Here is a 13,578-nt window from a genome sequence, read left to right on the forward strand (position 1 = left end):
ACAATCCAGAAACTTCCTACATCAGCATTACTAGTTTTGCTTCTTAATGAACAAGGTGTAGAGCGATAAATCCAACACTCCCTCCTCTCCGCATTACTAGATTACTGTAGCAATCAGGACTCTAGGTCGCTGATAACATTTGCATTGCTCCACTCTCGCCTTGATCTATATATAGTGTAACTTTTCTGATGATAGCTCAGCTGTTAGCCCACTGTATTCGTTCCTTCTCCCAAACAGAAAATTCATGAATGCATCTGGAGGAAATGTGTTTTGATGTGGTGGGCAGAAGTTTCCTTCTAATCTTTTTGATAACAAAAGAAGATAAAAGCTCAACTTGTTTGGGATTCCTGAGATTCCAGCGGTACAGAAGTGCCATGGGAAGTGATGAGAGAATGAGTTTTATATACCCCTTTTCCCTGGATAACTTTTAACTCCCTGCAGTCCAAACCATAATCTACATTAACGTATGAATAGCTGAGTGGTAATGTGTAACTCCAAACCCCATTGTATCTGAACCAGCCAGTTTCTGTGCTCTGTTTTTCAGTTTCTGTGAGTACAATAGACTTTTTATGTCCAGCTTTGATCTTTCGAATATTGAACATCAGCACGGAAAGGAAAGCCAAAGCGAGAAAAAACATTCCGTAATGTGCCATGGTTTTAGAAAGATGTGGAACAAATTCTGGAAAGTAATATTTTCAAAAATAGAGGTGTTCTGCTTATTTTTATCAAATAGCAAAAGAGAAATCATCAAATCAATATTTAGTGTGATCACTAGATATGGATTGACGTCCAGAACGCCGGTCCCTTTGTCAGGTTTGTAGTCTCTGGCCGCTGGGCAGGAGGCTCGTGAGTCTCTTATGAGATTCCCGGCATGGCTTTTGATTAGCCAGGCTGGATCACTGTCATCATTGCTATATGACGCACAGATGACGTTGTGCCAGCCTGGCAAATCAAAAGCCCAGAATAAAGTAAGAGGTTTCCAGATATCCCGTACCAGAACTGTGACCTAATTGATGGACTAAAGTCCCGCAAATTGATCTGCCCATATCTAGTGATCATTCTTTGACTTCAAAACAGCATCAATTCTCGATACACTTGCACATAGTTTTTGTAGGAACTCGACAGAATGGTTGCTCCAAACACCTTGGAGAGCTAACTACAGATCTTCTGTAGATGTATTATTATAATTAGCGGCTTTCAGCTTGATCTCGAGCCACGGCAACTTGATGGATGAACGCTCTGTAGGAAAATCGATTTTGTGCAAGCCTAGATAGGTCCACCAGGGTCTTCTCTGCCGTTATCTTGATAGTATCAAGTGATTGGGTTGCTGGTCTTCCTTTTCACCTTATTCCTTCTATTCTTCTGACCATGATGTCCTTCTCCAGTGATTGCTATCTTCGTATGATGTGTCCAAAGTAGGCCTGTCGTAGCTTGATGATACTTGCTTCGAGTGACACGTCTGGCTTGATTTGTTCCAAAATTGATTTGTTTGTTCTTCATGCCGTCCATGGTATTGATAACATCCTTCTCCAGCACCACATTTCAAAGGCATTGATTCTTCTGTCTTGTTTCTTCATCATCCAGGTTTCGCATCCATATGTTACTGCAGAAAAGACCAGACTAGGCTTGCAAATATCCTTCTTTCTCTCCTTGTAATCCCACATAGACCCAATGATGTTTAGATCACGGTTCTGTGGGGGGCCATATAATTACTTCCAGGACTCTTTCTTCTTTTTACACTGAAGATAGTTAATGGCATTGGCAACTATGTGTTAAGCAAAAATTTTACAACATTTTCAACAGTTTTATGCCAAAATTTTGGTGAAATCCATTTGATGAATCGGCCCCTTAGTGCCTTTATGAAAGCTGAAAGGTTCAAAGCCTGAAGGTGTCAGCCCTCCCACTGATGGTGTAATGATAGCATAGTCTACATATATACCTTTATTGTCTGCGGTGGCCAGGCCTTAAAGAATAACCGTCAATTTTAATTTTTTTCCAGCAATCAATAGTAAATCTGAAAATAAGAAACTTTGTAATATATCTTATCAGGGAAATGTGCTTCTGTCTTCTCCTGAACTTATCTTTTATTCTCAAAATTCTCAATTTACTGGTAAAATCTATATTCAGTGAATACAGACTTTCCCATTACTGAGATTGGAGATGACAGTTGCTGCTCATAAAGTTGTATGGAGATGGGAGGAGCTAGAGGCAGACACAGACATTCTGCTGCAAGTCCTCCTTAAGTTACAGTCCTACATAGAACTTTGCATATAACAACTCTCATCTCCTATCTCATTAATGGGGAAATCTGTATTTACTGACGGCAGATTTTACCAGTAAATTGAAAATTTTGAGAATCAATGATCAATTCAGGAGGAGAAAAAAATGGTTTTTGCTAATAAGATACATTACAAAGTTGGTTATTTTCACATTATTAGAGAAATCCATTTTTTCTCCTCCTGAATACAGTTAGGTCCATATATATTTGGACAGAGACAACATTTTCTAATTTTGGTTCTAGACATTACCACAATGAATTTTAAACAAAACAATTCAGATGCAGTTGAAGTTCAGACTTTCAGCTTTCATTTGAGGGTATCCACATTAAAATTGAATGAAGGGTTTAGGAGTTTCAGCTCCTTAACATGTGCCACCCTGTTTTTAAAGGGACCAAAAGTAATTGGACAGATTAAATAATTGTAAATAAAATGTTCATTTCTAGTACTTGGTTGAAAACCCTTTGTTGGCAATGACTGCCTGAAGTCTTGAACTCATGGACATCACCAGACGCTGTGTTTCCTCCTTTTTGATGCTCTGCCAGGCCTTCACTGCGGTGGTTTTCAGTTGCTGTTTGTTTGTGGGCCTTTCTGTCTCAAGTTTAGTCTTTAACAAGTGAAATGCATGCTCAATTGGGTTGAGATCAGGTGACTGACTTGGCCATTCAAGAATATTCCACTTCTTTGCTTTAATAAACTCCTGGGTTGCTTTGGCTTTATGTTTTGTGACATTGTCCATCTGTAGTATGAAACGACGACCAATCAGTTTGGCTGCACTTGGCTGGATCTGAGCACACAGTATAGCTCTGAATACATCAGAATTCATTCGGCTGCTTCTGTCCTGTGTCACATCATCAATAAACACTAGTGACCCAGTGCCACTGGCAGCCATGCATGCCCAAGCCATCACACTGCCTCCGCCGTGTTTTACAGATGATGTGGTATGCTTTGGATCATGAGCTGTACCACGCCTTCGCCATACTTTTCTCTTTCCATCGTTCTGGTAGAGGTTGATCTTGGTTTCATCTGTCCAAAGAATGTTCTTCCAGAACGGTGCTGGCTTTTTTAGATGTTTTTAGCAAAGTCCAGTTTAGCCTTTTTATTCTTGATGCTTATGAGTGGCTTGCACCGTGCAGTGAACCCTCTGTATTTACTTTCATGCAGTCTTCTCTTTATGGTAGATTTGGATATTGATACGCCTACCTCCTGGAGAGTGTTGTTCACTTAGTTCTCTTCACCATGAAGATTATTCTGCGATCATCCACCACTGTTGTCTTCCGTGGGTGCCCAGGTCTTTTTGCATTGATGAGTTCACCACCAGTGCTTTATTTCTTTCTCAGGATGTACCAAACTGTAGATTTTGCCAATCCTAATATTGTAGAAATTTCTCGGATGTTTTTTTTTCTGTTTTTGCAGCTTAAGGATGGCTTGTTTCACCTGCATGGAGAGCTCCTTTAACCGCATGTTTACTTCACAGCAAAACCTTCCAAATGCAAGCACCACACCTCAAATCAACTCCATGCCTTTTATCTGCTTAATCGAGAATGACATAACGAAGGGATTGCCCACACCTGTCCATGAAATAGCCTTGGAGTCAATTGTCCAATTACTTTTGGTCCCTTTAAAAACAGGGTGGCACATGTTAAGGAGCTGAAACTCCTAAACCCTTCATCCAATTTTAATGTGGATACCCTCAAATGAAAGCTGAAAGTCTGAACTTCAACTGCATCTGAAATGTTTTGTTTAAAATTCATTGTGGTAATGTCTAGAACCAAAATTAGAAAAATGTTGTCTCTGTCCAAATATATATGGACCTAACTGTATATCATTTATTCTCAAAATTCTCAATTCACTGGTAAAATCTGCTTTCAGTAAATACAGATTTTCCCATTACTGTGATAGAACTTTGCATGCAACAACTCTCATCTCCTATGTAGAACTGTAACTGTTTTTTAAGGAGGACTTGCAGCAGAATGTCTGTGTCTGCATCTAGCTCCTCCCATCTCCATAGAACTTTATGAGCACCAACTTTCGTCTCTGATCTCAGTAATGTGAACATCTGTTTTCACTGAATAGAGATTTTACCCATGAACTGAGAATGAAAGTTCAGTCCAGGACGAGAAAAAAAACGCAGATTTTTCTGATAAGATATATTACACAGTTGCTTATTTTCACATGTTCTGTGGATTTATGGAAAAAAAAATCAAAACAATGGCTACTCTTTTACATAACAATAAAAGTGGATCTTTACTTTAGGGTTAGGGATATGTGATCTAATCAAAATTAATACTCCTGTAGGGATAGCTCAAATCTACTAAAAGCAGAAAAAGACTCAATCCTGCCTAAGTGCAATTGTTTTTGCTTTAAATAATGGTAAAAAGTAAAGTAATCAAGGTAAATCAGGGAAATGTCATTATGTTCTTCACTTTTATTGCACTTGGTTGCATTTCTCCCACTAGGATCACACAAGTGTTATGTCTTTCAGCAGTATAAAGCTGTGCAATTACTACTGCTATCTCAATAGCAGCAGATAAAATACTACAGGGGTGACTGCTTGCCATGCCGTAACAATTAGTCATTTTATTTTGGAACTGAGAGTTAAAAAGTTTTTGAGAAAAGCTGTATTGGGTTACACTGGTACAGGACACCAGCCAGATTACGTGATGAACCTTGTAATGATAACATATACTGTAAAGTCAACCATATAATGGAATCTATGTATTCTATACAAGTGCACGGTAGCAAAGCCTCCAGCAGTAATTCTTCCTCCAGCAGTAATTCTTCCATCATAACATGCAACCGGGACCATAGAAACCTCATCCGTGTGCTCCACAGATACCGTGTTTTATTTTGCTGTTCCTTATAAGATGAAGATTAATGTCTAAATAAATTATTGGGACTGTACCTAACTCTTGTAGTTCACCTCACGATGTGTCAGCAGACGTAAAAATATATAAAGGCAGAGCAAGACCTGGATCCCGACTGTTCAGACACCGGCCTATGGATAGCTATATAAATAAAATGAACAGCCCAAAAAGGAGGAGACACGACCCTGTTTGTACAAGGTACAAAAAACAAAAATGAAACCTAAAAAAAAACTGATTTAACTTTTTTTTTTTATTAAAACAATGTGAACTAAGTAACTCATGTTATTTAAATGTACTATTACTATTTATTTGCTTACTAAAGGGTATTTTCTTATTTTGTTTTTATCTTATGTTCTGCAAGATGAAATGTGTGTACAAAGGCCGCTATGTACCCACCGGAAAACCCCAAAAATGTAGAATTACTGAGCCATATGCCTTCCATTTTTGGGTAATGGCTTGAACAGTGCTCCATGAGACGTTCAGAGCTTGGGCCATTTTTTTTATACCCTAACCCTGCTTTACTCTTCTCCACAACTTTATCCTTGACCTGTCTGGTGTATTCCTTTTCTTCATGATACTGTTTGATCCCTAATAGTCTCAAAGTGAAAAAATGTGGACAAGTTCACAGGGTATGAATACTTTTTCAAGGCATTGGATATAGCAATGTTCATGTATTAATCAGGCAAAATATAACTTCTAGCTGTTTACACACAGATGTATGGGATTAAATCTAGTACAAATCATGGGAAAATTTTTACATGCAGTCTGGTGGTAAGAGAAATGATAGGAATGTACAGGATATCATAGAGATACAAAATGTACAAACATCTGCTAATACATGGATACAAAGTCCTCTAATGAATGCCGCCCATCCTGTAGCCTCTATTACACATTGTGAGCTCTCCCGGAGAGTCTGTCCCATTCCTCTGTTGTTTTTTAGTACAAGAGGTACATGACAGGACAAGCACCCAGGCAGCAAAGGTACAAACTGCATAAACCTGTCCTTGTGAAATTGTTAGGATAAGTGCAACCACCCGTGTCGGAAAGATTTCAGCAAAAAGCAGTGAACTGTCACTGTAAGCAAGAAGAAGTGGCCGAAGGGAGATATACATAAAACAGCTTTATAACATGTGAGGGCCGAGAGACTTTAGGGAGCGCTGTGATTCCAATGAGGTTGTCGTCATGTCATTTCATATTGCAAATCGGAATATCCTCCTGCTTTCGACTAAAAGGATTAAACTGCATACGGTTATTGGCATGGAAGAACCAAGACCGCCATAGAGAACTTCTTGTTAGTGGCTCCTTACTGTGGTTCATAGTGGGAGATACTAATCACCCCCTTATGATGTCATGCAGTATACCATAAATGCGTAGCACTTGTTCTGATGGAAACAGAGTTTCCCAATATTCTCAGCTTTCCAGTTTTTTTTTTTAAACAATGTGTTTATTGAATTTTGCACAAAAATCAGAACATACAATCTATAGGGCCAACAGATGCCCAAAACTGTGCCCCAACCTCTGGGCTTGCAAAATGTATAAAATGAACAGTATAAAAATAAAATGAAAGGAAAATACATATACATAAAAGAAAACAAAAGAAAAAACAATGGATTAATTACATTAAATTCCCCATATATTAGATGGTTGTGAGAAATAATTTATATCCGTAAGTGCTGTGAATGTCGCATGGCTCATATTTTCTCTATTGCAAGATCGGAGGTGCAAGGTAGGGAGAGGGGCCCAGAATCGTCCCGCGCGTCACCCAAACTCAGAACGGCACACAAAATATCCCGCTTCCTCAGCGTTCCCCATGTATAAACAATGGGCTGTTTAACCAAGGTTCCCATATTTTATCAGTTTTCTTCTTTGCCTTGAGTGTGTGTGCCAGAGCCCTTTCATATTGACAGTTCGTGTTTAGTCTGGTCACTATCTCCCCCACCGCAGGGATGCCCACTCCTTTCCATTTAGCCGCGATAGCTGATCTAACTGCGATCAGGATATGTGACAAAATTCCTCTAATTTCCCAGGGGACATCCATTAATCCTATATGAAGTATTCCCATACTAGGTGTTATCTCCAGGTGAGTCCCCAGTAGATCCCATATCAAACTATCCAATGCCCTCCATAGTGATTGAAGTTTTGGACAAAACCACCACATGTGGCCCAACGAGCCTTCCCCATTGCATCCTCTCCAACATAAAGATGATGATTCAGACCCGAAGTGTACCATCTGTGCCGGGTAGTAGTACCATTTCATGTGCGTCTTTTTAAGCTGCTCTAGGTGGTTTAAACGCGACGAAACTCGCTGGACCTCATCCAAACCATCCCGCCAGTCCTGAGGGTTCGTAGAAATTCTTAGATCCCGTTCCCAATGAGTCATATACGTCAATTTATCGTCCAGATCTGGGTCGTTTAGAGCCCTATAAAGTATAGAAACCCCCTTAGAACCGGTCTTAGAGTGGAGAAAATAACCCATAGCTCTTTTATCCTTAGGTAGAATAAAAAAGGGGGATGTCTGTGTAGAGTGAAGTAAATGCCTTACTTGCAAATACTGGTAAAACAAGGGCCGTAGGTCCGGGAATCTCATAACTAGTTTATCAAAAGGAATTATTACATTGTCCTCCAACAGGTCTGCTAGCGATTGAACTCCAGCTGACACCCAACGTTGAAGGTTAATATATGGAATATGATATTCTAGAGCTCGTAAAGAGATCTCAGTCCTGGGGAGTAACAGCAGTTTGGATGCCAAATTCCTCCAACAATGCATAGTAGCCTCCGATGTTGGTAACACGGCGACCATAGTGTTTCGCTTCACTACTTCTGTCTCCAATATCAATCTGGTAGAATGGTTTTGGGCAAGTAAGAACTCTATTTGCAACCATTTGTGGCCGTTGTCCATGTTCCACCAGTCCCTGATTCCCATCAAGACCGCCGCTCTATAGTAGGCTATGAGATTGGGCATGCCCATCCCTCCCATGTCATATGGATAATACAGAAGTCTACCAGACACCATCGGTCTCCTATTGTCCCAAACGTAATTATTAGCCAGTCTTTGAAGGGTATTTATGATTTTAGAAGGGATTTTAATTGGGATGCACCTAAAATAGTATAACATTTTTGGAAGGACCTTCATTTTAAAAATACTTATCCTGGCTATCCACGATGCAACAACGTTTTGTAATACCGCCAGCTCCTCCCGCACCGTATTTATCAGTCTAGTAAAATTTACTTCCACCAATTGTTTTGAAAGGGTTAAGGTGATACCCAAATACGTCATTCCTTCCTGCGCCCACTGAAAAGGGTATGCCCCTTCCAGTCTTTGCCTAAGTGACAACGGAACAAGAATCGGCAGGACAACCGTCTTAGCTGCATTCAGTTTATAATACGAGATGTTTGTAAACGTTTTGAGATCGGACATAATGGCAGAGAAGGACCTGTCCAGATCAGTGCATGGGATAACCACATCGTCTGCATAAAGACCGATTTTGTGGGAGGACCCCCCCCACCGAGATGCCTGAAATCTCTGAGTTATTTCTAATCTTTTCAGCCAAGGGCTCCATACATAAAGCAAATATGACTGGAGATAAGGGGCAGCCCTGCCGTGTTCCATTTGTTATGGGGAAGGATTCAGAGAGGAAACCAGACGTCAAAACCTCAGCGGAAGGAGTGGAGTACAATGCGTTAATCGCAGACAGAATAGGTCCTTTTAGTCCAAATTTAAGCAAAAGACTTTTAAGGTATCCCCAGTGCACCCTATCAAACGCTTTCTCAGCATCTAGCGACAGGAGTGCACTGGGGAGGCCGCTCAACTCTGCCACTCTGATCAGATCCAACATCCTCCTCGTACCATCTTTAGCTTCCCTACCAGCTACAAAACCAACTTGATCCGAGGATATCAGGGAAGGAATGACACAATTTAGTCTAACAGCCAAGAGAGAATCAGGGGTCTTTCCAGGCTTAGGCAATGTGACGATCGTAGCCTCCAAATTAGGTACTGCTACCTTTTCCGAGTCTCTCCAGGTATTATATAACCTGATAAGGTATGGGGTAAGAATTTTTTGGAAACCACGATAGTACTCATTAGCCATGCCGTCTGGGCCAGGGGTCTTGTGACATTTGGATGAATTAATAACATCTTTCACTTCTGTGAAGGGGGCATTCAATATTTGTAACTGTTCCCGGGAAACCTTCGGGAGCTTCAAATCACTCAAATATTGATCAATATCTGACTGTTGTGGCTGTGGGGTATCAACATCATCTTTTAGGTTATATAAAGATTTATAGTATGCAGCAAAGACTGCAGCTATGTCCTTCGGACTTCTGGCTATCAACCCTTTTGAGTCCCGTAGATGATCTATTCTGGATTTTGCAGCCCTTTTCTTGACCCGCCTGGCCAAAACGGCTCCAGGCCTATCTCCCATGGCGTAGTGACTAAGTTGGAACTTGCGGAGGTTATATTCATATACTGCCAGCAGATCAGAACGCAGTTTAAATCTGAGCTGATATATGGCCTCAGTGGTAGCTGGGGAGGGGGAGGTTTTATTTAATATTTCTAGCTTTTTCAACTCAGTCAGGAGGTCAGTCCTGTGTTGCTCCCTCTTTCTTTTCAATTGTGACGCTTGTTGTAAGAAGACTCCCCGTATCACCGCTTTGTGCGCTGTCCATAAAGTCTCGTCGGAAACTGTGCCATTGTCGTTTAATTCAAAATAAGATGTCAATTCTGCTGTTGCTTTTGTCATTATAGAGTCATTCAATAATAAAGAGGTGTTTAGTCGCCAGTGTGGTGTTGGGTTGAATTGGTGCGCAAGATGTACACGTAGGTAGATCGGTGCATGGTCAGACCACGTAAGCGTTCCAACCTCCGCAGATATACATCTATTGAGAGCTCTATTGTCTACTAGGAATAAGTCAATCCTACTATATGACCCATGTCGGAGAGAATGAAAAGTATAGTCCCTTTCACTGGCATGAGAGTATCTCCAAAAATCGTGCAGACCAAATTCATGGACCAACTTGCCCAATTCTCTCCGAGGGCGACCTGATCTAGATGAGCAGCCTAAAGTACCATCCATTGGCATGTTGAAATCCCCGCATACAATAACCTCCCCTTGTTTAAGTGTTGAAATGGTAGAGAGGACTTTTCGCACAAATGGGAGCTGGGCAGAATTTGGGGCGTATAGTGCTGAAATCGTATGAGGGGTCCCATTCAATGTACACACCAACACCAAGTATCTACCCATGGGGTCTGTACACATCTGAATGTTCTGGAAGGCCACTGAATTTTTTATCATAATACAGATTCCTGCTGTCTTAGTCTGGGCATTTGCAAAGAATATATGGGGGAATTGTGCCTGATGCAATCTATGATTATCAGCTGCCAATAAATGCGTCTCCTGCAGACACACAATATCTGCCTTCGATTTCCTCACCTCCCTCCACAACATAGAGCGTTTGGCAGGTGAATTTAACCATTTCAACGAGAAAAATTGTATACTCATAGTTACACATAAAGGAGGAAATTGTTATGAGCCGCATACAAAAATCCAATTTTTACTGGGTTGAATCCCCATCTATACCATATGCCGGCCTCTCTCAATGCCCTGCACAAATGGGCAAATTCTCTTCTCTTTGCCAGGGTAGCCGCAGAAAGATCTGGAAAGACCTGCAGATTTTGAAATTCCTCAGGCAGCCTGGGGGTTTTCCTTAGTTGGTATAGGAACATGTCCTTCGTAGTGAAGAAATGAATGTGTTCCAAGGTATCTCTAGGCGGGGTAGGATCTACGTGTCTGGGCTTCGGTGTTCTGTGAATCCTGTCCACCATTAATTCATTAGGGGCAACCTCAGGTAATACAGCCACCAGGAAGCGTCGCATGAACTCAGAGAGATCCTTATCTGGCACTTCTTCAGGGATTCCCCTACGCCTCACATTGTTACGTCTGGATCTATCTTCTAAGTCATAAACTTTATCAGTGACTCGAGACATCTCTTCCCTGAGTACCTCATTTTCATCTACCAAGGCATTGATCGTTCTGGCATATTCTTCCATCTTGTTTTCAATGTGGGAAGTACGATCCCCTATGGAAGTAATCTCCCCTTTCATCTCCAGTAACATTGCCTGCATATTTTCCTTCATGGAGCAGCGAATTGCAGCCAGAAATTCTTGCATATCTCCCCTTGTCATTGGTGCTGTGGGCTCATTATCCCTGCTGCTGTGTTTCACATTCTCTGCTTCCCCTCCCCCTGAGGAGTGTGAAGAAGTTGCAGGAGAGGCAGGTGCCATCTTACTCACTGTTCTGGTTGTTTGTCCCCTTTGAAAGAAAGCCTCCAATCTCGCCGGGGATCCTCTTTTTTGAGACCTTCCCCTGGTCATCATGGGCCCTGGGTATTCTGCTGCCACTGGGTGTTAGGTAATAGGCTGTAGGACGATGCTGTGTGCTGCTTTTAGCTGGTTTTAATCCTGGCTGGCTGGAGCTATGCAGTTAAGCTGCTGCCACCTTGTCTTGCAGGCCACACCGCAGCTTTCCAGTTTTAACATCATAATGTAGGCTTTGCTCACCCCTACGTTGAAGCCATCATTGCAGATCTGTCCAAAAATACCATACTTAGCTTTTTTGTCTGGATTAAGGGAGACTATTGACTGGTGAAAACAAGCGCAGGCACTCGGTGCACTCTTGGTGTGGCTGAGCTGAGCAGTTTAGTGCACCTTCGCACCTACTTATTATCTATCTCTGCTCTTCTTTGGCTCTTGTGTGTCACCCCAGGCCTGGATGACACAAATATTAAAGGCTGTGTCTGAGAGCAGGAGGGAGGTTCCCTGGTCGGGGACAATTAGCATACAGCACCTCCTGTCCCAGGCCAGTAGGGGGAGCTGGCTGCCCCTATAAAAGCTGGAACTGAGGGCAGGGTTAGAGAGAACTGGACGACCTAGCTCAGGACTGAGACTAGTCCCAGAGAAGGAGGGACAGTTCAGCTGTAGCTGAGGAGTCCGGGAGGCAGAGGAGAAGCTGCGAGCCAGGGACAGAGGCGACGAGAGCCGGTCCTGGCCTAGAGAACTACACTACCGGACATTGGGGTCCGAGGCTGTCAGGGTTGCAAGCCCAGCAGCAGAGAACCAACCCGCGAGGGATTTCAGGTCCCTTGGCCTAAGAAGCCTGGAGGCTCCGCCACACAGCGGGACCAGAACAGCACGGAGAAGCAAAAGGTACCTAAGGCCCGAGTCGCAAGCCATACAGGCGAAGTACACGGCCAGCTCAGGGACGTGGGCTATTACACCACGAAAAGGGGGATAGTCAGCAAGGGCAGAGAGAGAACGATAGGCCTTCACACTCACCCTGACTAGTGGGGCTCGCCCGAATGCTCTCAGACACCCAGGCCCATTCCTACCCGGTACTCCTGTTGGGTCATTAGTAATACCTACAATAAAGACCCTGGACTGTTTGAAGCAGACTCTGAACTCTTATTATTGCAGCCTGCACTATCACCCCCAGCATTCACATACGCTGCCCTGAGCCTACACTCTTCCCGTGGGGAGTTATCCTATCCCTGTGCTGCACACCAACATCAGCCTCAGCGGTCTGCCTTGCAGCGGCGGTTATCCCTGACCGCAATCCACGTGTGGCGTAGTCGGACATTCATAACTCTACAAATAGACTGCCACAGCATTTGGCCTGACCACCCTGAGCCACGGGATCGGGTTGCCACTAGTACCCCCATCATCGCACTGAAGCCCGGTTCCGGGTGCCCCACGGCCCAGGGGGTGAGTCAGCTTTGGCGTAGTCGGCAGGATTGTGACCAACCCGCCACAAACGGGTATTGCGCGCCTGAAAAGACTGTATACGTACCTTAAAAAGAGATTTCCCGCCATTCGGGGCCATTTCCCGCCATCCGGAGCCGTTTCCCGCCATCTTCAGCCGTTTTCCCGCCATCGGACGCCATCTTCGGGACGCCGCGCGGGAAGAAGAGGGGCGTGGACGTCAAAAACGCGCGAGACCTGAAGCTCCGCCCTACGCTGAGACGCTGCGCAAGCTCCTTGAAGGAGAGAGAGTGATGCTGACATCACTAGGACGTGACGCAAGGTCCTCGCCCAGAGCAGCGCGAGCGGAGCCGCGGCCTGCAGAAGAGGATCATCGGAAGGTAGGCCACGGTTAACTAGTGGGGAGGAGGATGTCGGACGTGGAGGGACCCTCTACCACCAGCGTAGCCGCTGCAGCTGTGATGACGTTCTCCATGCCCTATATCCCCGGAGCGGGCCTGGCTGCCACAGTATGCCGGCGAGTCGCATACCTTGGGCGACTTCAAAGAAAGACTGTATAGCTTATTCAAAGTTTATCCCCTGACAGAAGAACAGAAAGTAAGCATACTAATAGGGCAGTTAACTGGTGCGGCCCAGCGGGAGGTAAAGTCTTGGACAGCTGAGGAGAAAAGGACTGTAAAGG

This window comes from Phyllobates terribilis, unplaced genomic scaffold, assembly GCF_046119375.1.
Source record: "Phyllobates terribilis strain yellow unplaced genomic scaffold, ASM4611937v1 Scaffold_8__6_contigs__length_399053987, whole genome shotgun sequence".
Lineage (NCBI taxonomy): Eukaryota > Metazoa > Chordata > Amphibia > Anura > Dendrobatidae > Phyllobates > Phyllobates terribilis.